The following is a 24,627-nucleotide window of genomic DNA, read 5'->3' as shown; positions in this document are numbered from 1 at the left end:
GAGCAAGTTTGTTGGTGCAGGCTGTGCCTAAACAGACACATGTATATTTACATAAACACGCAACGGAGACCTCAGCTTTTCTCAAATAGCTGAGATGAAAGAGCATTGCACTGGGGCTGCCTTGGGCAGCGATGGGTAGTTGAGGATTAGATGAAATCAAAAGAAAAAAGAAGCTTTGTTTCTAGTGATCCCCTTGTCTCTTCTCAGGATTTCCTAACCCAAAGGTGCTCTCTGGACTGGTGGCCTTCTTGGAGTGACAGCCACTGACTGGTGTCCTAGACATGTACCAGTCAGAATGAGGGGAGAAACATAATCACTGCTGTCAATGCTTGTGGAAAGGAACAGGGACGTGCAGAGGAATCTGAAAGGCCACAGAGACACAAGCTTAATGAAGCATCTTTAACACCGGAGGAGGGGTGGGGACATGTTGACCCGTAGGACATCCCATTGTTTTGCCTGTTGTGAACTTCTGGTCCATGATTCTAGGTTAGACAATTCAAGAACCATTATACCATCAAACTCCTCCCCACAGTTGGCACAAACTGAGGCTCTTCCTGTTGCTCTATGCTTTCTATATTCTAGTTTTCATTGGAACTGGTGATCTCCAGCTGCTTCGTCTTCTGGGCCTTCTCTCCCAAAGGCTCTTGAGTAGCTATGCTTTCCACCAGAGCCCATCTCCCCTCAGACTCAATCTACTACCCACTACTGCTCATCCAACCATGAGGGTCTTCTTGCCTACCCAGTTTCCCTCGCAACTTCTGAAGGAAGTGCAATTCCATCTGTATCCCATCCTCCAACTTGCTTTTGTCAGAGAGACTGTGAAACTCAGAAATCATGCTTATCTATCCTCTGCTGTATCCTGGTACCTTTTAGTACAAGTATTTGCAGTCTGGGTAGGCAACAGAGAACTAACATATGTGTGCTTGAGGCCAATGATAGGAATTGAGAAGGGAAGACACTCCATATCAGAGACAGGTAGTTTCATTCTCTGGGTCCTGTAACAGAGCCCCTACCTTAGCACAACTGACTCCATAATGGAAGTATCAGTGTAGTTTAGGCTGGCTAATAAAGACTTTTTGTTGACTTAAACCCATGCCCAAGCAGTATTCTCTGGTGAAAATTCCACATTAGGTACTAGCTAACTCTTTATTATAATATACTTTAAGATTACTCATTTTAAATTTTGCATTTACTGGCATTTTGCACATAGTGGTATTTTGCTTGGCATGCATGCATGTCTGTGTACCACTTGTATGCCTGGTATCCACAGAGACCAGGAGAGAGTGTTGTATCCCTGAAATTGGGGTTACAGACAGCTGTGGACCACCACGTGGGTACTAGAAATTGAACCCAGGTCCTCTGAAAGAGCAGCAAGTTCTCTTAACTTCTGAGACATCACCCCATGCTTCCATCAGGCTTTTGAGAAATTGCAGTATTAATGTGGAAACATTTCTCTAGTTGTTTTAATTGCCCTTTAGGACAAAACAGCAGCTTTCCCCCCTTCAACCTCCAGGAACACGTAGGTGTAGTCCTCACCTGTCTCATCTCGGAGTCCTCCTTGTGGCACACCATTGCAGTCTACCCCCGCTTTGGGTCACCTCTGTACAGTTAGCTTGATTCACTCCATAGGTTCAGTTCCTGAATGTTGGACCGGGGCTCTATTTTTTGGCTTAGGCTGAACATGCAAAATTTTCCCTTCATCAGGCTAATGAAGTAAATGTCTTATGTCATCATTAGTGCTGGTGCTAATCCAAGCAGAACTAATATTGGTGCTGTTCCAAGTAGAATTAACCAAGCCCAACCCCCAACAAGCCAGATGTTTGTCAGGCATTTCTTACTGATGTTACTGAATAACTCCCCGAGGTTCAATAAACAGCTGAGTCCACCAAATGAACTTCAGGGACCCAGAAACAAACTGCTTGCCTAATTGAGGTTGGTCCTAGGGGGCCACCAAGGATATAGAGTATTTGAACTGAAAGCAGGGTTCCTTTGATGGCAAAGGCCTGTGACTCTCGTAGTTGTCCAGAGAGCTGGCCACATGGGGGCAGCTAAGAGACACAAGAGGTTTCCTATGGAGCGGCCTTTTGTAGACTCTTTTCTCTTGTGTCTGCACCAACACCTGGGTTCTGCATGCATCTTTCTTTGCTGGAGGGTGGGACCAAGGTGTTTCTTATCGCCTTTATCTCTAGAGCTTGTCAAGAAAGGAGGTAGCTGTTGTCTGGGCATACCTTCTGGTAGAATGTCTTCCTGAGTTGGTTGGCTTCATTTTCCAGCATCATGTGGATTTTTCTCTCACTTTTCATCAAGCACTGTGTAACCACTTTAGACCTTGCTCTCCTTGTACTGGATCAATGCTCCCACAGGAATGTATTGTCATTTATGACTGTCACTTTACATACATTTTCAACATATACGAGGACTTGAAAATTTCCCTTCACCTTCCTTCTTTCCTTCCTTCCCTTCCTCCCTCTCTTTATTTCTCCCTACCTCCCTCTCTTCCTCCTTTCTTTCCTTTCTTTCTTTGTGGTTCTGGGGATTGAGTCTAAAGAGTCTAAAACATTCTACTACTGAGCTATACCCCAGCCCCATATCCGGATGCTTCAGGGGTAAGGAACTTACCAGCCATGTTTGGGATACTAGGAGTGGACCAGAGAAGATCCAGAAACAGAATAGAGGCTAGCTGGTAACACAGCTGTCTAGTTCACCAACAATGGGGTCACATGGCTAACAGGAAGATACTCACTTAGTCTACCAGGAAAAAACAAAGATAGATGTCTATAATATTTCCCACTCAAACCAAAATATCCACATAGTAGAAGAATTTACAAATGAGAGGTGAAAAATATCACAAGGAAGATTAAATAAGAGGGACAAAGCATAAATAGAGAGCTCTAAGTGAAGTTTTGGATTTGCTAAAATAATGAAGACAGTTCTCTAAAGAGATTATTGAAAAGCCATTTGCAGATGCTTAAATATTACAATTGACCGCTCTACAGTGGAATTTACCCGAGCTGCCCCTCTCCACCATGCTGGATTGTCTTTAGCCTTCTCAGCTACACCGAGATACATACAAATGCCTCCTAATCACCATCTTCTAATGTGGACACCAAGAGAGGTTCTCCCTTTACCCCTCTCTGTGACTGTTCTTCCATCCAGATGTCCAAATACAGACTAGGGTGACTCAGTGACTGGCTGTCTACTCCTGGGCCCCTCCCTCCCTGTGAGCCCCACCATGGAGTTAGAGATGAAGCAGAACTTGGACTCCTGCACTGGAACAACTGAGGCTTTCTAGGCCACTCACTCACTGCAGCCTTGCCCCACCCTAGGTGAGTTCATACAAGTCTTTAGCAGAACATGATGACCTGATCCTGCCCTTTCTCAAGTCCTACCTCCCTCTTTGCCACGAGCACAAGAATGTGCGCCAGGGCCAAGTTGGTCTGTCTCTGTTCCCTTTTCTTGTAAAGCAGTGCTATGCAAATCTTACTATTATCTGCTCTACTTATGTTCACTATTATCTGTTCTACTTTATGTCCACTATTTCCCCCTCTCAAACCAGCACTTTCCTCTTTCTTTGAAAATCTTTGTTCAGAGTGACTGAAACTCTCAGTACACTCAAATGAGAACACCCTGATGCAGAGAAAGTATGGGAGAGTAAATCCAACCTGAACCAGGATTTTCTTACAGGACATTTGGGTAGATCCGCCAACCCCCACCCAGTCAGTGTTGCATCCATTTGTGCAAACATGTTTCCCAAGCACCAGATTATGCCACTAACAGTAGACGTCCTGCTCTCCAGGCACCATTCTGGATTAGGCACCTTCCATGTGAGATCTGGAATCTGATGGCCCTCTGAAGGAGATATGATCACCTCCAGTTAGGAGGAAACTGAGGTGCCTGGGACAGTCACACCTAAACATCTGCAGGGCACCCCTACAGCATTTGCTGTCCTAGAGAGAAGGGCTGGCTTTCAATCTCCTGCAGGAGACAGAAAACCATGCCCCATTCTCAGCCACTCTGTCCTATCTCATGCCCTCCCCCCTTGTTTGACCTAATGAATAATAAGAGTAGAGGCTTTCTGATGGAGGAAAAGCCTCCACTGTGTCTTTGGTTTTCATATCTTCCTGAAGGACCTTCCTTTTTCTCAGTTCTTCCAATACTTGATCTTCTAGTCTTAAACTGAGATGTGGTCTATAACGCCACATGATACTCTAGGCAGATAAATGAAAGATCAAGGATCTTTTCAAAGGTCTTATTTCTTGGGTAGGCACAGAGAACTAATGATATTTTTGAAAAACCCTAGCAGGGATTTTTTTTAAAGCCGTGGATCCTATAAGGTTGAGATGTTCTTTGAGTATCTCTATGTGCCAGAATTTTCATGATGTAATTTACATATGTCATCACATTTAATCTTCACAACTCGAATGAGTAATTATAACTATCCTTTTTTAATTGATAAGAACACCGACACTTGAAAAGCTACAAGAAATGGAGCTGACATTAAAGCCCAGTGCTGACAACAAAGCGAGTAGATGGGGTAGCTTAGGAGGTCTAAACTCCAGCCAAGAAAACCCACCAGCGCCTCCAAGAGAATTCTTTGTCACACTTATTCTGCTTCACTTGGCAGCTGGCATCAACCTCGTAACTTGGCTACTTCCTGGTCACTGTTGATTATCTAGACATTGGATGCATTCTGGTGAGGAGAATGTGACGCCATCATAAATGCTTGGTTATCCTAGTCTAGCAGCTCTCTTTAAGACTAATCTCACCCTGACTTAGAATAGAGTATGCTATTGGATAATTGCAGTCTGGTGCCATGCCACATGCGGATTCTTGGGTTTGATTAATGTTCATCTTGCCTCCTTACCATCTTCCAAGGTCGTGATCTAGAGCTAATACTACCTATGGGGCTGCAGAAAAACAGACTGCTAAGTAAAATTCAATATACCCTTTCCAAGAAAGGGGGAGAGTCCCAGAAAGGAATAGGAATGCATATTGGGCTTGATGTCCACATGAGCAGCAGGCTAGATCCCCTCCATAGCTGATGAGCAAGAGAGGGCCTTGGCTCTGCTGTCTTGCCAGGGAATGGCACAGTGCTCCAGCAGCCCAGGGTGCTCAAGGAGGGCACACCCTTGGGGAGAAGGTGTGATTACATCAGCACGGCCAGGATAGAAGAGAGCAAAGCAAGGGTAAGAAGGGTTTCTTTTTCTCTGTGTTATTAATTTAAAGCAAATGATGCATTTTGGCTGTTGGGCCCGGAAGCAGATGTCTGTAGAAGTGTAAGTTCATTCAAAAGCGTAGAGTTATGAATAAAGGTTATAAATGTGCATTGCTGCTGTATCTTAGTTGTTTACTTTATCCCTCTCCCTCCTGTGTCCTACTCTAGGTCGGAGGGACAGAGCACGAGAAATGTTTGCTATGTATTCCCATCTCTTTCTTACCTAATACTCTTGGTCATGCCACACACGTTCACAAGCCCATAGCAACAGTTTAATCAATGTGAAGAAATGTTACCTTCACTTGTTGTTTAATACTTGACATGTACTAGGCAACAGCACCGCCAGTTACACTTACAAAATTGCAATTTCAGGCAATGCTCTGGTCATGGAAATAACCACTTATTGTTCCTTCACACCCGTGTAGCATCTTGGTCCTAAACACTCCAACACATTTTTAATTTTCATCTCTTCTTCAACAACCCATCTCAATACAGTGATCAACACATACTTAATTTAATATGGAAGCCTCAAGCATCCCTAATGTAGCCACGCACATGAGAAACAGCAGCAGCTGCCCCCCACACCTTCCCAGAGTGCAGCATCCACCCTCAACCCCGTAGACCCTCTCACTCATATGCCATTGGTCCCTCTCTTGTCTCCGGGGACTGTCAGCTCACCAGCCTCCTCTGATCTCTGCCCTCCTTTCCTTCCAAATTAAATTTCAACTTTTTGTAAACCTCTGGGAAAATGACAAGCCGGTGCCAGAGCTGTCTTTTAATACACAAAAGCACAAATAATGCCATCCATCAGGGCTGTCACTCAGAAAGATGGATTGTTAGTTGTCCAGACCATGAATGACACCAAAAGCCAAAGTTAGAAAGTGCCTCACTTCTTTGCATGTTCTCTCTCTCTCTCTCCCTCTCTCTCTCTCTCTCTCTCTCTCTCTCTCTCTCTCTCTCTCTCTCTCTCTCTCTCTCTCTCTCTCTCTCTCTCTGGACTGCTTGATTCTGATTAATGGTCCTGTCAGGGTGGGATTCCACTTGCTCGGATAATGAGTCAAGAATGTATTCCCTGTCACAGGCACAGCAGATGTCAGGGGCAGAAGGGCTCAGGGATGCCAGAAACAATATACAGCTTCCTCCTAGTCCCCTGACAGGCCAATATGCTACACAAGGTCTAATTTATGTAGACAAAATGCAGGCGGGGCCATAGCAACCAGAACTGCCCCCATAAAGTCCCAGTTACAATGTCGTTTGCAAGCAGGGTCCACTGGCCAGGGTGGACAGCAGTAACTGGATAATGAATACCATGAACAGACTCAATACTGCTGCCTCCAAAGGCCTGGACACGCTGAGAGGTTCAGGACCCATTGACTTCATTAAACTTGCACTTTATATCATTATAGGAAGAAATCAAACAGGGCAGAGGGCTTCTGTTGCCTTTAATGGCTTGATTAGCTTATTCACTGTTGGGCTAGCCCATTATCATACTGGAGCTGCTGAGAAATGTCAGGTGCTCCAGCCAAATGCCCTCCTTGTTGTGAGTGTACTCACTTGATCTCTGAAATCTGTGCACTAACACTGACTGTCGGGAGTCCCCATCATTCCACTAGGGCCTCAGGAAGCAGAGCCACCACACAGCAGAAGCGAAGATGTGCCATCTCCACTCAGCGGGGCTATACTTGCACAAATCAACCTGGCCACGGAGATTGTGTGCATATGTACATATTGCTTTCTCGAGAAAAAAATCTCCTGGGCTGTTTCATGAGTTATGACATTAAAGCAGCATGTGTTTCCCTTAGATATTAAAATATGACCACATCCTCTTGACAAACAACTCCAGCAGTTAAATGCTAAGGATGCGCTGAAATGGGATAAATCAAAACCCGGACAGGAGAATGTCAAATTGCATAGATTGGGAAGATGAGACTCTTGTGTTTACCAATCTCCATTTTAATCTGAATCGCGTCTCAAGAGTCTTCTATTAAAACAAACCTTCCAAGACATGCTAAAACTAAAACTCCACATAGCGAGGCTTCTAGACTTCCTTTCTGCAGTGGGCTTGTGTGATCGCGTCTCTGCCTTCATGTCTTAGATTGTTAAAGCCCCTGCACACGAAAAGCTAGCAATCATCTGACTGGGCTTCAAAGCCCTGATAAAGTGTCATTCTTAGCTGAGGTTTCTTTTCTTTTTTCCTTCCTTCCCTCCCTCCCTCCCTCCCTCCCTCCCTCCCTCCCTCCCTCCCTCCCTCCCTCCCTTCCTCCCACCCTTCCTCCCTCCCTTCCTCCCTCCCTTCCTTTGTTTTGAGACAGGGTTTCTCTGTTTAACAGTCCTGGCTGTCTTGGAACTAGCTCTGTAGACCAGATTGGCCTCAAACTCACAAAGATCTGCCTGCCTCTGCCCCTGAATGTTGGGTTAAAGGTGTGTACCACCATGCCCAGACATTTCTAATAGTGCTTTTCCTTCTTTTTTTCTCTGCATATTTATGTCCTTGCAAAGTTTCCAATTTTAATTTAAAAAGCGTGCTGCCAGTAAGGAAGCTGAAGTAGTACGGCACAAAAGAGATGGATTCTAGAGGGTGTTTGATTCAGGCTTTGTCTGGGATGGGAATCAAGCCTTCAGGCCAATCGCCTAACCTCTCTGAGTTCCATCTTTGTGAAATGTGACTGCTACCTTGTGGCACTTGAGATTCTGCATACACAGCCCAGCGAATGTGGCTGGCCTTCTACCAGTGTTTTCTGATAGCCAGGATGGCAAAGAGTTGGTAGTGGTTTGGGTACGTAGATTGCCCCATTGCCTAACATTGATCTTTCAGAGGGCAAGGAACATCAGGAAGGAATCCTGCAGAGCTGCCTGTCTCATTCTCACATGGACCTTCCAAAGCCCACCTCAGTTCCAGGCATATCTCCCCGCTTCCGCCACACTCCTTCCTGACCCAGAGCGCTAGTGGTGTCTACACATGTGCGCCACTGAAGTGACGGCTTGAGATGTTCACAACAGAGGAGCAACCTCCTACGGTATCCATCTCTAGCAAGGCGAAAGGCATAAGGGCATGTGGTCCAAGGAGGGAAAGCATACTGCCTCTGGATGTGTGCAATAAAATCTACTTTTTATGGCATATATACTTATTTAAATCCATTTCTGAAAGGGTATAGAAAAGGTTTGGCAGTACTGACCTCTGGATAGTAACCTACAGAGGGATCACAGTTATCATGGCCATGTATTGTTTTCATACTAAGAATATAATTTAGAAATAAAATAAAGGAGTTGGAAGACCAAATTACACAAAGCAATTTTCTGAACTCTACTCAGTGTAAACACTCACTAGGCTGTAGGAAGCTCAGTATCTGAGGGCTTTTTCTTGTGTGTCCTGGCTTCCATGCCCACTGGGCAACAGAAGCGACCAAGTACCTTTCTGTGGTGTTCCGGAGTTTACTGGAGGAGAATCATCTCAGTTTAAATGAGTCCCACTTGATGAAAATCCAGTGTGTAAAAAGTCATGACATCAGCTAGTGCTCGGACAAGAAGAAATTATGGTAAAGGACCTTGCAGTACAGGAAGGGCAGATGTGGAAATGGTTGGCAGTGCACAGCACAAGGGCCTCAGGGAGAGGTCACGAAACAGATGTGCGCGGTGCTTTACAACCATAGAAGGATCTTCAAGATACAAACGGTTCTTTGAGCCTAAAGTCGCTGCACCGTGTTCCTGCATTTGGATGCCTCCCCGAGGGTCGTCGTCAGGGCAGGGAAATCGGCGTTTGTGAGGGCCGAGGTGTGTCGCCACATGGTGAATAATCTGGAAGCCAGATCTGCAGACAGTGGCCGCCTCCTTCAAAAATAAGGCACAAGAAGCAATTTATAGGCAACGTGTGGGAAATCACTTACGATGCGAAATGAACAGCTTTCACACCATCTTGGCTTTTGAGCATGCCTGTTTTGGTTTGTCTAAGTGGAGGTCATTCCTTACAGACTGTGAAATCTCAGTGCATCGGCGCTAAGCAAGGTCAACAGAGAGATTCTGGGGCGAACACATTGGGGTAGAAACCGATTTCTGAACTCTTCCAAAGCCCTTCCCATCCCAGGGTGGGAAAGGATGTTGTGGAAGCTGCTCCTGTGGCCATCTAGGGTGGGCTAGATGCTTTGGACCAGCTACAGTGTTCTGGAACCATTGGATTGGGTACCACGGGTTCAGAATTGCAGGGATGAGGAGCAATCTGTTTTACAGTCATTTTTCCTCTGATCTCTGAAGTGACCCTATGAAGTCCTAATGAAAGGAAGAGCTGGGACCAATAGCTGACTCACCTCTGGCCACAGGCACGTGCACACAGATCCTGACCCACAGTTTTGCTCTCTGCAGTTTCTGTTACACAGAGCCAAGTACTGTTCCAAAGCCTTATGTGGTAAACTCTAAAAGGAAATAGTACCTTTAACGTTTGTTGGATGTGCTGAGTAACACGATGCTATTGTGTATTGTTGCATTATTTTTCCTTCAACATGAAATCATCTCTTTGTCCAGAGTATCCATGTAACTTAGTGGCCCTTTCAGTTACTAGACTGAATCAGGATGGCATATGATTGTGTTCAAATAACCCTTATTTTGCCTAGTAGGTGGTCCCAAAAGGTGTAGTGATACTAGGAATTTGGGAGAATCTATAAAATGATTCTTTTAATTGAAAAGTTGGAAGTACAATAATACAATTTAAAAAAGATGTTGCTATCAACTAATTCTTGTTACAGTACATTGTTATAATGGTTCCATTTTATTACTTTTATGTTAGTAGTTTTAAAATTAGCCTTTTATTAATTTATAAGCCAAACATACCTCTGAATGGATGGAATAAACAAGCACACACAGGGTTCAGCATCCTCTTGGAACACATACCCCATGAATGACAGGGAGAGGGATACTGTATGGTGTTTTCTGCCTCCATGCCATAGCTGAGGTCTTTGGGTTTTCCCTGTATTGTGTTAACAAGTTTCCCATTCTGTCTTCCAAGCTGGTTCCATCCAACCTTCTCTGTCTCTATGGAGTGCCTCAACCCCCGTGTGGAAACTGAAATATAAACTATGAAGCCACCAGGCGGTGGTGGCGCACGCCTTTAATCCCAGCACTTAGGAGGCAGAGGCAGGCGGATCTCTGTGAGTTCGAGGCCAGGCTGGACCGACAGCCTCCAAAACAATACAGAGAAACCCTGTCTCGTAAAAACCAAAAAAAAACAAAAACAAAAAACAAAAATAACAACAACAACAACAACAACAAAAAACTATGAAGCCATGCTAGGCTCCCTGTGCTTTCTTTAATGTCTAATTCATCACTAGTTGTACATATTTAAACAACAATGTTTCCCTTCCCAGGTAAACTGCACTCATTTAGAACCTCATACCTTCTCTTTACAGCCTCTATAACCCACTCCTTCAAGGTCCCTGCACAGTTGACTTCATAGCTTCCCAGTTTATATCCTTCCAAGTATCCCATCACTTTTGAGGACGATTAGGACTGACTCCTTAACACAGTACATGAGGACATCTGAAATCATGATTCAATCCCCATTTCCTATATCACAATGTAACCTCATTGCATCAAATCCTATATAATTCAGACCAGTTGAATATATGCACTGTGTTTCATGCTAACTTTACGCCCACTTGAAATGTCCTTTCTCCTTCTTCCTATAAGTGTGTACTTGTCTTTTTAGATCCGGTACCATTATCCCCCTAACAAAGATTGTCACCTCACCAAGTCCCAGCTTCACTAAAGGTGATTTCTTTCTTTGCTGCATTTCCACCGGACTTCAAAGAGACACCCACCGCATGATTGTTACCTGACTATTTGACAGCCTGTCCCATAGATTGCTTGGGGTCTTATTTGACCACTGTGTCCCTAACCCCGGAAACCACATGTGAGATGTAGAAGGTTCTCAATGAACATTTAAAATGTAAAATGAATGAATGATAGCATCATGCTGTAAGTCCTAACTTTACCCTGCTGGTCCCCACAAGCTGGCTAGCTGTCCTCCATCCACAACCATTTCCCAGATCTCTGCTGATCTCCACAAACTGGTCAGAGAGTCTCCATCCACAATCATTTCCCATCTCCAGAAACTTACCTGGTTCTATCGCCCCCCTGTACTTGTATGTGGAGTGCTAATCAAGCCCAGGTTGACTGTCAAGCCTAGGAAAAGAATGTCTCATCTCAGACTCAATATGGCCAGCTAATTTATATTTAAGGTTTGAGGCCTCTATTCCTTGCATAAAGCAGAAAGAAGCTGGTGGAGGGTTCTAGCACGAGTCATTGCTGGCCTCTGAAACCTAGGGACTTTTGTCACCAGTCATGAAGACTGTCTGCCATGTTTCTCCTTAAAGCCCTTTTTCTTCATCAAAAACAGCAATCAACTCTTAAAATTAGAATAAAAGAAATAAAATTGAATATGCCAATTTCTTTCTGGGTAGGGTTGTTTTGGTTTTATTTTGTCATTTTCATTACAAGCCTGGAAAATATTCCAGAGCTCCTGGGTCCCAGCTCCCTACCTGCAGTGGTAAAGAGGTGTGATTCTTAGCATGACCTGAGAAGTTCAGTTCCCCAAACCTGGAACAAGCATGGGCAATCAGAAGCATAGAATCCCAATGCCTAAAAATAACAAGTCTGGCCTGTAGTCAGGAGACTGCTACCTGCAGAGGCATAGGATGCTCAGAGAAACAACAGTTTAGCCATAGGACGGGGACTTTGTCAGCCTAAACCTCTTTGAACAGATACCAGCTATCTTTATACGTTAGAAGCCAGTGTTTGCCTCTTCGATTTCACTGTAGAAGTACCCAGAATGTGTTCATGCAGTTCCAGTCAAGACATAGAGCGTTCCAGAAAAAGCAAACCCCAAGAAAAGAAAACAATAAGAGTAAGAGGCACTCACCTATGTTAGAGCTCGGAGTCATCTAGTTCATTGTGTACATTATATAAACGAGGAGGGTGTGTTGCGGGGACATCTTGGCCTCTAAAAGGAGGTAAGAATTGTTCTGTGTCATTTTGACTGTACTGGGTGGAACAGGTATGAAGCAGCAGTCAGTAGATCTGGGACCAGTCCCTGGCACAGGGTAAATAATGCAAGCTGCGAGAAAGAAGGCTCAAGGTGGCTCTCAGTGGGATTAAAAACGGCCCGGTATTTGCACTGCCTTCTGGCAACTCCCCACAAGGAAAGTCTGACCTTTTTAATGTTCTATTTGGAAATACTTTCATATTCATAGAGACATAGGGATAGCACAAAGACTCACCCTTCATCCTTCCTCTTTTTTTGTGGATTCGAATATTTTTTTCTTTTGGTTGCTTTTATTTAGTTTTGGTTGTTTGGATTTTTTGGGGGGGGGGGAGAAGGGTACCGGTAGTGGCATCCTTGCATCTGTCCAGCAAGCTTTCTGTCACTGAGTTATACCCTACCCCCTACATTAATAAGTGTTTGAATATTTGCCATATTTATGATCTCTCTGTATCTGCATGTATACACACATATACCATGACTTTTAGCCTTATGTGAAGTGAATAGATTTCTTTGAATCTGTCTCTGCTTACTTCTGCAAATCCAGGAAAGTTTACATTTTTGCTGACTTCTTTCTAATACACAGCTCATGTTTAGCTTTTACAAAATGACGCCCCTCTGTGGCACTCCACAGAGTAACATGGCACAGGACACAGAATCTCAGGACACGGAAGGTGGAGGCAGGAGGGTCAGGAGTTCAAGATCATTATGATGGCTACGCATTAGCTCGACAGAATCTAGCCATTGCTGGATGATCTCAGACCCAACCTCAGACAACAGGATAAGCTAAACGGCTCTCCTGTTTTATTGGCCTGGTGTTTTCAGGCAGCAGGATGGAGGCTGTGCATCTTTAGCTGAATCACAGTCTGAGAGGTGTTGTGTTCTTAGGGTACCACTTCTGGGATGCAGGAAGACTCCTTGCCCTTAGTGATGTTGGTAATTCTGACTTGTGGCTTTTCTGCCTTATTATCACTGTCTTTCCTTTTGTAATTAGTGAGTAATTTACAAGGAACATAGAGATTTAGTAGCCAGTGAATTTTCCCTTTTATCCCCTGGGTTAGTGTGTATGTGGGAGAGCACCAGCCCGTGAGGTCAGAAGTCAACATCAGACTATCTTATCTTTTTGAGTGAGTCTCTCCCTGAACCTGGAGCAAAACGACTTAGCTGCATGGTCTGAACAGTGAGATCTGGGGATCCTCCTGTCTCTCTCCTGAGCACTGAGACTGTAGGATTGCAAGCATGCCCCACAGTGCTCTGCTCTTACAATGGTGCTGGGAATCGAACTCAGATATCCTTGCTTGTTGTTCAAGATGTCTTAGAGTTGACTGGAAATATGCCCTCACGTTCTCCTTTGTCTTCTGGCACTTTGACAAGTTATTTCTCACTTTTTGGTAGCTTAAGATGTTCCAGGGTTTTTGATTTTAGCCATTCTGACAGGAGTAAGTGGTATCTCAGAGTTGTTTTGATTTGCAGTTTCCTGATCACTAAGGATGTTGACTTTCTCAAGTGTCTCTCAGCCATTTTAGACTCCTCTATTGATAATTCTCTATTAGTTCTGTACCCCACTTTTTACTTGGATTATTTGGTGTTTTGGAGACTTGCTTCTTGAGTTCTTTGTAAATTTTGGAGATCAGCCCTCAGTCAGATATGGGGTTAGTGAATATCTTTTCCTATCCTGTGGGCTGCCTTTTTGTCTTGTTGACTGTGTCCTTTGTCTTACAGAAGCTTCTCAGTTTCAGGAGGTCCCATTTATTAATTGTCAATCTCAGTATCTATGCTACTGGTGTTATGTTCAGGAAGCCATCCCCTGTACCAATTTTTTCAAGGGTACTTCCCACTTTCTCTTCTAAGAGGTTCAGTATGGCTGGATTTATGTTGAGGTCTTTGATCCATTTGGACTTAAATTTTGTGCATGGTGATAGACATGGATCTATCTGCAGTCTTCTACATGCCAGCATCCAGTTATGCCATCACCATTTGTTGAAGATGCCTTCTTTTTTCCATTGTATAGTTTTAGCTTCTTTGTCAAAGATCAGGTGCTTATAGGTGTGTGGGTTAATATCAGGGTCTTCAATTAGATTCCATTGATCTACCTGTCTATTTTTGTGACAGTTTATGATGGAGAGGATGTGCAGAAAGGGGAACACCCCTCCACTGCTGGTGGGAGTGCCAACTTGTACAGCCAGTTTGGAAATCAGTATGGAGATTCCTCAGGAAAATGGAAATCAGTCTACCACAATGTCCAGCAATTCCACTCTTAGGCTTATACCCAAAAGATGTGCATGCATACAACAATGACATCTATTCAACTATGTTCATAGCAGCATTATTTTTAATAACCAGGACATGGAATCAACCTAGATGCCCCTCAGCTTAAGAGTGGATAGAGAAAATGTGGTACATTTACACAATGGACTACTACTAGTGGGAAAAAACAATGGAATCTTGAAATTTGCAAGCAAATGGACTGCACTAGAAGAAACCATCCTGAGTCAGGTAACCCAGTTACACACACAACCCCCCCCAAATATGGTATATACCCATTCATATGTGGATTTTAGACATGGAACAGGGGATTGCCAGCCTACAATCCCACTGCCAGAGAGTCTGGGAAACAGAGAGGACCCTAAGAGAGATTTGTGTGGTACCCCAGAGAAGGGGAATGGGACAGGATCTCCTGAGTGGATTAGGGGTATGGGGGGAGGGAAGAGGGATCTGGGAGAAAGAGAGGGGGAGAAGTGGAGGGGAGAGGAGGACATGGGGGGCAGGAAGGTTGAATCAGGGGAAGAATAGAGGAGGGCAGGATGAGAGATATCATAATAGGTTTGAGGAAAGATCTGGCACTAGTGAGATTTTCAGAGATCTACAATGATGACACCAACTGGTAATCTAACAAATATTGGAGAGGCTACCTTAAATGCTCTCCCCTGATAATGAGATTGATGACTACCTTATATGCCATCCTAGAGCCTTCACCCAGTGTCTGATGGAAGCAGAGACAGACATCCACAGCTAAACACTGAACTGAACTCCTGGAACCCAGTTGCAGAGAGGGAGGAGTGATGAGCAAAGGGGTCAATACCAGTCTGGAGAAACTCACTGAAACAGCTGACCTGAACAAGGGGAAGCTCATGGACCCCAGACTGGTGACTAAGAGGCCAGCATGGGACTGATCGAGACACCCCTGTGTGTCAGTGAGGAGGCCTTGGCAATCTGTGGGACCTCAGGTAGTAGATCAGTATTTATCCCTGGTGTACGAATGGACTTTGGGAGTTCATTCCACATGGAAGGATGCTCTCTCAGCCTGGACACATGAGTGAGGGTCTAGGCCCTGCCTGGGATGAGATGACAGACTTTGGAGATCCCCCATGGAGGGCCTCGCCCTCCCTGGGGAGTGGAGGGGTGATGGGGTGGGGAGTTGGGAAGTTAGAGGGGGCAGGGGAGGAGGGGAGGGAGAGGGAGCTAGAATTGACCTGTGAAGCAAGTTTGTTTCTAATTTAAATAAAAAAAATGTCTGTTTCAGAAGTACAAAAAAATGTTCCAGGGTTTCCTTCCATTTTGTCATACTCCTAAAATCAGTTTTTTCTTGGTTACTCTTGGTGTGTGTGTGTGTGTGTGTGTGTGTGTGTGTGTGTGTGTGTGTGTATGTTTGTGTATTTTCACATGAAGGGATATTTTTAAGAAACCAAGGTCCTGATGTTTTCTGTTGTTATGATGGTTCAGAGTTAATGGACTCTGGGGAGGTAGACTTGATCAACACAGTATTTTTGCAATAATCTGTTTCAGTGGATTATACACCTTTAGTCTCAGTCCTCAGTGATACTTCTGGCTTTTCTTACTTAATATATGTATCTTTCTACTTTCAGAGTGAGAACCATAGCCCACAAAAAATCAAATGATGTGCTAGTTTTCTCAAGCCAAAAAATTCACAAAAAGGAAATTTAGAAGTGGCTACAATAATATTATTATAAAAAGTGACAGACATGAGTAAAACTTGCATTTTTTTTCTTCAGACAGTACACACTGTCACAGAGCTATGTTGTAAAATTATCTAGTGGTGTTATTCTTCCCTTTGATGTGGGTATAAAACTCTACTGATTTTCTTGAGTTGATCTTGTAGCCTGCCACTTTGCTGAAGGTGTTAATCAGCTGTAAGAGTTCCCTGGTAGAGTTCTTTAGGTCATTGATGTAAACTATCATATCGTCTGCAAACAGTGAAAGTTTGACCTCTTCCTTCCCAATTTGTATCCCCTTGATCCCCCTTTGTTGTAGTATGGCAATAGCTAGAACTTCAAGTACCATGTTGAAAAGGTATGGAGAGAGTGGACAGCCTTGTTTTGTTCCTGATTTTAAAGGAATTGCGTTGAGTTTCTGTCCATTTAGTTTGATGTTGGCTGTTGGTTTACTGTATATAGCTTTTATTATGTTTAAGTATGTCCCTGTTATCCCAGATCTCTCCAAGACCTTTATCATGAAGGGGTGTTGGATTTTGTCAAAGGCTTTTTCAGCATCTAGTGAGATGATCATGTGATTTTTGTTTTTCAGCTTGTTTATATGGTGGATTACGTTGATGGATTTTCGTATGTTGAACCATCCCTGCATCCCTGGGATGAAACCTACTTGATTGTGGTGAATGATTGTTTTGATGTGTTCTTGGATCCGATTTGCCAGTATTTTATTGAGTATTTTTGCATCAATGTTCATGAGGGATATTGGTCTGAAGTTCTCTTTCTTAGTTGCATCTTTGTGTGGCTTGGAAGCCACACTGAACCTCTTAGAAGAGAAAGTGGGTGGTACCCTTGAACGAATTGGTACAGGAGACAGCTTCCTGAACATAACACCAGTAGCACAGACAGTGAGATCAACAATTAATAAATGGGACCTACTGAAACTGAGAAGCTTCTGTAAGGCAAAGGACACAGTCAGCAAGACAAAAAGGCAGCCCACAGAATGGGAAAAAATATTCACTAATCCCACATCTGACAGAGGGTTGATCTCCAAAATTTACAAAGAACTCAAGAAGCAAGTCTCCAAAACACCAAAGGACCCTATTAAAAAGTGGGCTGCAGAACTAAATAGAGAGTTTTCAATAGAGGAGTCTAAAATGGCTGAGAGGCACTTGAGAAAGTGCTCAACATCCTTAGCCATCCGGGAAATGCAAATCAAAACAACTCTCAGATACCATCTCACTCCTGTCAGAATGGCTAAAATCAAAAACACCAATGACAATTTATGCTGGAGAGGATGTGGTGAAAGGGGGACACTCCTCCATTGCTGGTGGGAGTGCCAACTGGTTCAGCCACTTTGGAAATCAGTATGGAGATTCCTCAGAAAAATGGGAATAAACCTACCACAAGACCCAGCAACTCCACTCTTAGGCATATATCCAAAAGATGCCCATTCATACAACAAAGATGTCTGTTCCACTATGTTCATAGCAGCTTTATTTGTAATTGCCAGAACTTGGAAGCAACCTAGATGTCCCTCACCTGAAGAGTGGATAGAGAAAATGTGGTACATCTACACAATGGAGTACTATTCAGCAGAAAAAAATAATGGAATCCTGAGATTTGCAGGCAAATGGATGACACTAGAAGAAACCATCCTGAGTGAGGTAACCCAGTCACAAAAAGAGAAACATGGCATGTACTCTCTCATATATGGATTTTAGACATAGATCTGGGGAGTGCCAGCCTACAATCCTATGGCTAGAGAGTCTGGGAAACAGAAACTTTATTTAGTGGCTGATCGAAGAAGAGGCACACTCCCTTGGTTAAGTACTGAGCTGAACTCAAGAAAGCCAGTAACAGAGAGGGAGGACTGGTGATCAAAGGGATTAAGACTGGGCTGGTTTAACCCCCAGAAACAGCTGACCAGACAAAGGTTAACTCTTGAATCCCAGGCATTAGCCTGGGAATCCAGCATGGGACTGATCAAGACCCCCTGAATCTGGGTGTCAGTGAAGAGGCCTAGGGAATCTATTGAGCCTTGGGCAGCAGATCAGTACCCATCCCAAGTATACACACGGACTTTGGACTCCCATAGAACAATGTGAGGTGCACTCTCACCCTGAACTCTTGGGGAAGGGTCTAGGCCCTGCCCTATATGAAATGACAGACTATGCACACCCCCATGGAGGGCCTCACCCTCCCTGGGGAAATGAGGGGATAACGGGGGGGGGAGGGCACGGGAGGAAGGGAGGGAATGGGAGAGGGACCTGGAACTGACTTGTGAAGCAACCTTGCTTCTTATCTAAATTTAAACTGGAAAATAAAAATAAAAAAAAACTCTACTGAAACAAAATAGTGTATTCTGATGTTTCTAAATAGTGTTATTCCTTACACTCATCTTTCTTAGCTTTTCATTTTTAAAACTACAGAAAAAATGTGACTCACCTGGCATGGTGGAACATGTCTATAATCCCAGTTTCAGGATCATGAGTTTAAGGCAAATACGTTACAGGACAGTCTGCCCAACCATCAAGAGCCCTCCTCTAAACCAAAGTCAACACCACACAGTATTACCCGAAAATCAACTACATGGGAAGTTATACTCAAAAAGCATCACCCTGGTGCTGGCCTCATTTTTACGCCTTACAGCTAATTTCAGTAGCTAATAAAGAAACATGGAAGTAAAGTGAACAATTTTGGAGAGATGGTATTTAAAGTGTTGTATCAGACCTTACATATTTATAAATGCATGGGACTTGTATAACAAATATCTTATTTCCATTTCATAGGTTTAAAAATATGACGATGCAGGATTCATCTGCAAGCCTAGATTTGAATGGGCTCATCCAGACAGATAGTATGTGCTTTTCCGGTGGGACCAGGCTCTCTGCATCCACATCTGGCAGCTCACTGCTACTTATAACTAGCTCTAGGTCAAAGACATCCTTTACCCTCTCCTAGCCTCTGTGGGCTCCTGCATGCATGTACACCCCCACCTATACATAATTTAAAAATATCAAAAAATCTTTAATAAATGAACACATATGGTAAACAGTTAGCTTTCTGTTAATATGACAAAATATCTGAGGTGGTCAGTTGTGAGGAGGGAAGGGTTAGCTGGGATCATAGTTTCAGATCACAGTCAGTTGGTGCGTATTGGGGCAGCACCTCGTAGTGGGGCAGCAAGTGTGCAGTAGAACACGGTGTTCACTCAAGGTGACTGAGAGGTAGGAAGAGATATGGAACTAGTAGGCTGCCAATGTCCCTTTGAGGGCATATACTCAAGTGATCTCCCTTTCTCCTACTATACCCTACTTCATAAAGGTTCCACAACATCCCAATAGTGTCACAGGCTGGTGACCAAACCTTTAACTCATAGATATTTGGAGAACAATTGAAAATAAACTGTTACATGGTTGTTAGTGTTCATGGAAATCCTACTACTGTGCCTAGATGCCATTCACGCTGAGATTCCTAGAAGCCCTGACTTAAAGGTTAGGGCTCATCTTCAGTGCCTGATGATGTATCCGAGGGTATATCTGAGGGTGATGAAGACATTAGCTTTAGCTCAGCCCAGCCAAGGTCCTGGCCACTGGGTCCTCGTGTGAATCTGATCAAGCACTTAGTTTTACAATATAACTAATGTAAACTGAAATAGCTTCACTATTGTGAAAACCAACCCTGTCCCAGCTAGTATGCAAATCAGAAATGCCAGAGAATTTCTCCACAAACTTCAATAACGTTCATTATAAAGGCATCCCAAATGGCAGGTGGCTATTAGCTCATTGTGACCTATATAAATGTCAAATGCAAAACTACTGCCCTAGCAAACATCTTAAAGTAAATAACAACAGGAGGAATGAGAGTCTGTTGTCATCAATATTTACAGTTTATGCGTTCTCAAGCTGGCAAAGAAATGCGTTCATCCCACTGGGGAATTCAATTAGCAAGTGCAGCACAGGAAGTGGACTCTCATGAGAACATTACACACAGATGAGGAATGTCTGCCTTTATAAGGCGAGCCAGTGACAGGGAAGGATGGGGTGGCTTCGGGGCATTGCTTAGCCCATATTTGGAGCCTTTATCTCCAGATTTGTGTTTTCGTGGTGGTCAGGCTTACTAAAGCAAAAGACAGGTTAGCCTTTCTGTCATCACTCCTGGAGCATCCTAAATGGGAAAATGTTTTGTCATCAAAGGGAAGTTCATGGATCACTATGAATATATATACATACATGCATGCATACATATATACATACACACACATACATATGGATATAAGGCATGTTAATTTTGTTTGGAGCTTAGAGAATCAACTTCTTTCTTATTTGAAATGCACAGAAGCTTTGCCTGCCAACTTCCAGCATTACAAGAGAACTGCTTTTCACCATGATCTGTTTGTGTGGGTGTGTGCACATGTGCCTGTATACACACACACACACACACACACACACACACACACACACACAATGTGTGTGGTATATATACACAATTTATATATTCACACATTTTAAAAAGATATGTGTATCTCATATCAGTGTGTCTAGCACAACACAGTTTAAATCGAGTTCTCCAAAGGAACAACTGGAAAAATGTTCAGCCAATCTGTTCACTGAACTCAGATCAACTTTTATTGTCTTGCTGAGTCTATGGTGTAAGGACCCCATTTGGATTTTCCTTTTACATCTCTGAAGACCAAGATGGCTCCAGAAGCTGAGAGCTTAAGCCGAGTGACAGAGAATGGGGACATCGGGATGAAAGTGTGTCACATGAAGAACTCCCGAAAGCAACGAGGCGGCCCAGGTCCTACTTTGTGGTTTAAAGTTCTCGAGGTTCTTAGTGTGCACACGAGAGTTACCCTTCCTTTCAGTTTAATTTGCTCCACGTTATTATATTTTCAATTGTTTCAACGAATAAAGCCTGCAAAGATCGGATTGAAGCTGGAGAACAATTGCTTCTGGAGCAGTGGTTCTCAGCTTCCGGATCATGACCCTTTCACAGGGGTCACCAAAGACAATTGGGAAACACAAACATTTACATTACAATTCATAACAGTAGCAAAATTACAGTTATGAAGTAGCAACGAAAATAATTTTATAATGGGGGGGTCACCACAACATGAGGAACTGTATTAGAGGGTTACAGCATCAGGAAGGTTGAGAACCACTGTCCTGCCAGGAAGTTCTGAATTGGGTGGTCTAAAAGTTTGGAGAGGTGCTTACATAATTTACCTGGCAGACTGGGGAATTCTAAAAGCAAAGGCAGTTAAGATGCCTATATCAACTTGATGGATTTAGAGTTGTCATGGAAACCAAACTCTGGATATATCTGTGAGGGAGTTTCTGGGCTAATTGCAGTGGGAAGACCCACCCTAAATGCAGGCAACACCATATCGTGGGACGGGGTTTAGACTGACTGAAAAGAGAGATGTGACAGATGCTGTCAATCATCTCTTTGTGCTTCTTGATTCTGTACGCAATGTGACCTGCTACCTCATATTTTCACTGCCATGCCTACCCTGTCATGGGGATTGCACTCTCAAACTTTGAGACAAAATAAATCCCTCATTTAAGCTGATTTTTGTCAGAGCCATGAGCAAAATAAGTATGATGGCAACACACTCTACTTCCACCAAGACGATGGAAACTCATCCAGGGGTGTCTGGGTCATACCATGTGGCAAGATCATCTTGTTCAAGGATGACTTATAGACACCACAGAGAGCTTGTTTAAACATTACATGCATTTATGGAAAAGCAATGTTCATTATAAGAAGTAGCTGGAGAAGGAAGGCATCCGTATGCAGAAGAAATAACTTTATAATTTGACAGCACTTTGTTTCAAAACTGGCTCTTTTCTAACTTGCTGTGTGACTTTAAGCCTCTAATTTCTCATTTGCAAAGTAAGAATAAAATACCTTGGAAAGCTGTTGTCAGAATTAGACAAGATAAAGAAAATGTGAGACGCCTAACATACTGCCTGGCTAGAATAGGCACATAAATTTATTTCTCTTTCTCAGGAATGTGCAAACCTTCCTTAAACCTGTTTCATTCCCATAGTTCTTGGTCTTAAATCAAAACTACTAAAATACCTTCAGAAGTTAACTTCCAACAAAGCTTCTGTTCCAAAGTGACAGCTGATGAACTGTAACATGGATAGCCATGAGTTTTTTGTGAGTCCTTCTGTGAAATGAGGTCTTGGATACAAATGTTATTTCTGTTTTCATGTTCGAAAAATGCATGCAATTGTTCCAACAGAAACTAAACAGTGTTGACCCAAGGTTTTCATTGGAAGCACGGGTTTCATTTCTAATGAAACCCCCAGTTCAGGCAAAGTGTGTAGTCGATTTAGAGATGCAGTTGTTGAAGTGAGATGGTTGCTGGTGTGGAGGCCCTGGGTAGCATCCCACATGGACCATCCATATATTGCAGATAGAAATGTTTTATAGTAAAAAAGTCAGCATACACTGTTCCAAGAATGGTCCTCAAGTAGACCGAGACTCTCATGTGGCAGATGCCCAGTCTTCATGTGGTTCCTTTGGTGCCCATTCCCAAGTCAACTGACTGGACAATAGATTCTATATTCAAAGGAGTGGCTCAGAGAACATAGACTCAGGCCACACTGTGAGACTTGGGATGGGGACATAAGAGATATTTTTGAGGAAGAAGAACCCTGCTGGTCTTAGTGGCACATACCTAGAACAGGGAAAGCTGAGAAAAGAGGCCCATCAGGTTGAGGTCCTGACTACACAGCAAGGGCTAAGACTATAGCTCAATTCAAGACTTGCCTAGGATGTGTAAGGTCCTGGATTTCATCATCAATACTACAGAGAGCAGAGGAAAGGAGGAAGAGGAAGAGGAGGAAGGGAACAAGAGGGGAGAAATGAAGTGAATCCTTCAGCTGTTATGAGATGCATAAAGTAGGCTTGAAGGTAATACACTGTGTAAAGCAGGAAAGAGACCAGGGATGGGAAAGCCTCAGCTGAACATAATGATCTACAGCTAAAGAGGGACCCAGAAATCACCTGGGTTCTAGAGGTAGATGAATGCAAGACTTGGAATAAAGCTATTCAAGGAATGTTCTCAGAGTGTAGGAGACTGAAGGATGCCCCATGGCTGGGCTTCAGCAGTGTGCACCTGAACCCGACAGACTTCTGTATTTCAAGTGCCCATGCGGTTTGGTGGCTGTCACTTTATTCCATTCAGTAAATGAATTCAAGCATTAGCTTTCTCACCTGCCACTTAGAGTTAACAGTGATACCCGCAGAAGAAGCTTCAGATTTTAAATGGAAGAGTTAACAGTGATACCCGCAGAAGAAGCTTCAGATTCTAAATGGAAGCCAACATCCAGGCCTTGGGATGGAGGAAACGCCTCGCAAAATGCTAACGAGATCATTATTTGTTCTACCCTGTTAGGTGGAATGAAGTCAGAACTGGCACACCTTCAGAAGAGTCACTGCCTCAGGAAGAAAGGGGCTGAGGAAAGGGGTGAAAGGTCAACAGCATGCAATCCCACAGACAGACTGAGCAAATTTCAAAGGTACTTTTGGTGACTCCACCAGCAGCGATACACTGAAGAGGCAAGCAGGGAGCTCGGTGGAGTTGATGAGATGGGACCTGTCTTAGTTAGTTAGTTAGTTAGTTAGTTAGTTAGTTAGTTAGTTAGTTTGGGTTAATGTCGCTGTGAAGAGACACCATGACAACTCTTAGTGGAGGGTGCTCACTTACAGTTTCAGGGGTTTAGCCATTGTCGTTTATGGCTGGAGCATGGCGGCATGCAGGCAGACGAGGTGATGGAGGAGCAGCTGAGAATCCTATATCTTGTAGGCAACAGGAAATCAACTGAGACACCTGGCAGTATCCCGAGCATAGGAAACCTCAAAGCCCATTCCCACAGTGACATACTTCCTCCAACAAGGCCATACCTGCTCCTACAAAGCCACACCTCCTAATAGTGCCATTCCCTATGAGATTATGGGGGCCAATTATATTCAAACTACCACAGGGATCAGAGGCTGTCACTCAGGCCCAAGCTCTCTTCTCATATGTGACCTTGGGGGAGATGCTTGCCTTCACTGTCCTCCTCTGTAAAGTGGGGATGCCCCAGAGATTAGACAGTTTGTGGCCAATGACAGGTAGTAAAATTAAACATTAATCACCGTTGCCTCTTCTTTTTTCCAATGGTGAAAAATGCAGAAGGGACACAGATATTGTACGATGGATAGTATGTCCACACTATTACATGTTGATGGAATAAAAACCAGACACACAGGAGGAAACTGCACGTATCCGTAACTTAATTTGCATGTGCTGTCCAAGTGAGTGTTGAAAATAACAACTCACAGTATCCTGTTGCTATTTCCATTTTATTTTTCCTCAGTCTGGGTTTACTTAGAACATTTCATACTACCAATCATTTCACAGTAACTAAACCCATCCC

General features: G+C 43.6%; 1 long non-coding RNA gene across 1 annotated transcript; it reads right to left on the bottom strand.

Moving 5' to 3' along the window:
* Window positions 1-8,438: 8,438 nt before the first annotated feature.
* On the bottom strand, window positions 8,439-24,023 carry LOC110340286. The gene is made up of 3 exons (XR_002382067.2): window positions 23,916-24,023; window positions 12,123-12,203; window positions 8,439-9,043 (listed from the first exon to the last, which is right to left on the bottom strand). It is a non-coding gene; the product is annotated as an uncharacterized LOC110340286 (long non-coding RNA).
* Window positions 24,024-24,627: the final 604 nt, after the last annotated feature.

Source organism: Mesocricetus auratus, unplaced genomic scaffold (genome assembly GCF_017639785.1).
Source record: "Mesocricetus auratus isolate SY011 unplaced genomic scaffold, BCM_Maur_2.0 Super-Scaffold_100026, whole genome shotgun sequence".
Taxonomy (NCBI): domain Eukaryota; kingdom Metazoa; phylum Chordata; class Mammalia; order Rodentia; family Cricetidae; genus Mesocricetus; species Mesocricetus auratus.
The sequence above is the reverse complement of the archived record's forward strand: the minus strand, read 5'-3'. Positions and strand labels throughout refer to the sequence as shown.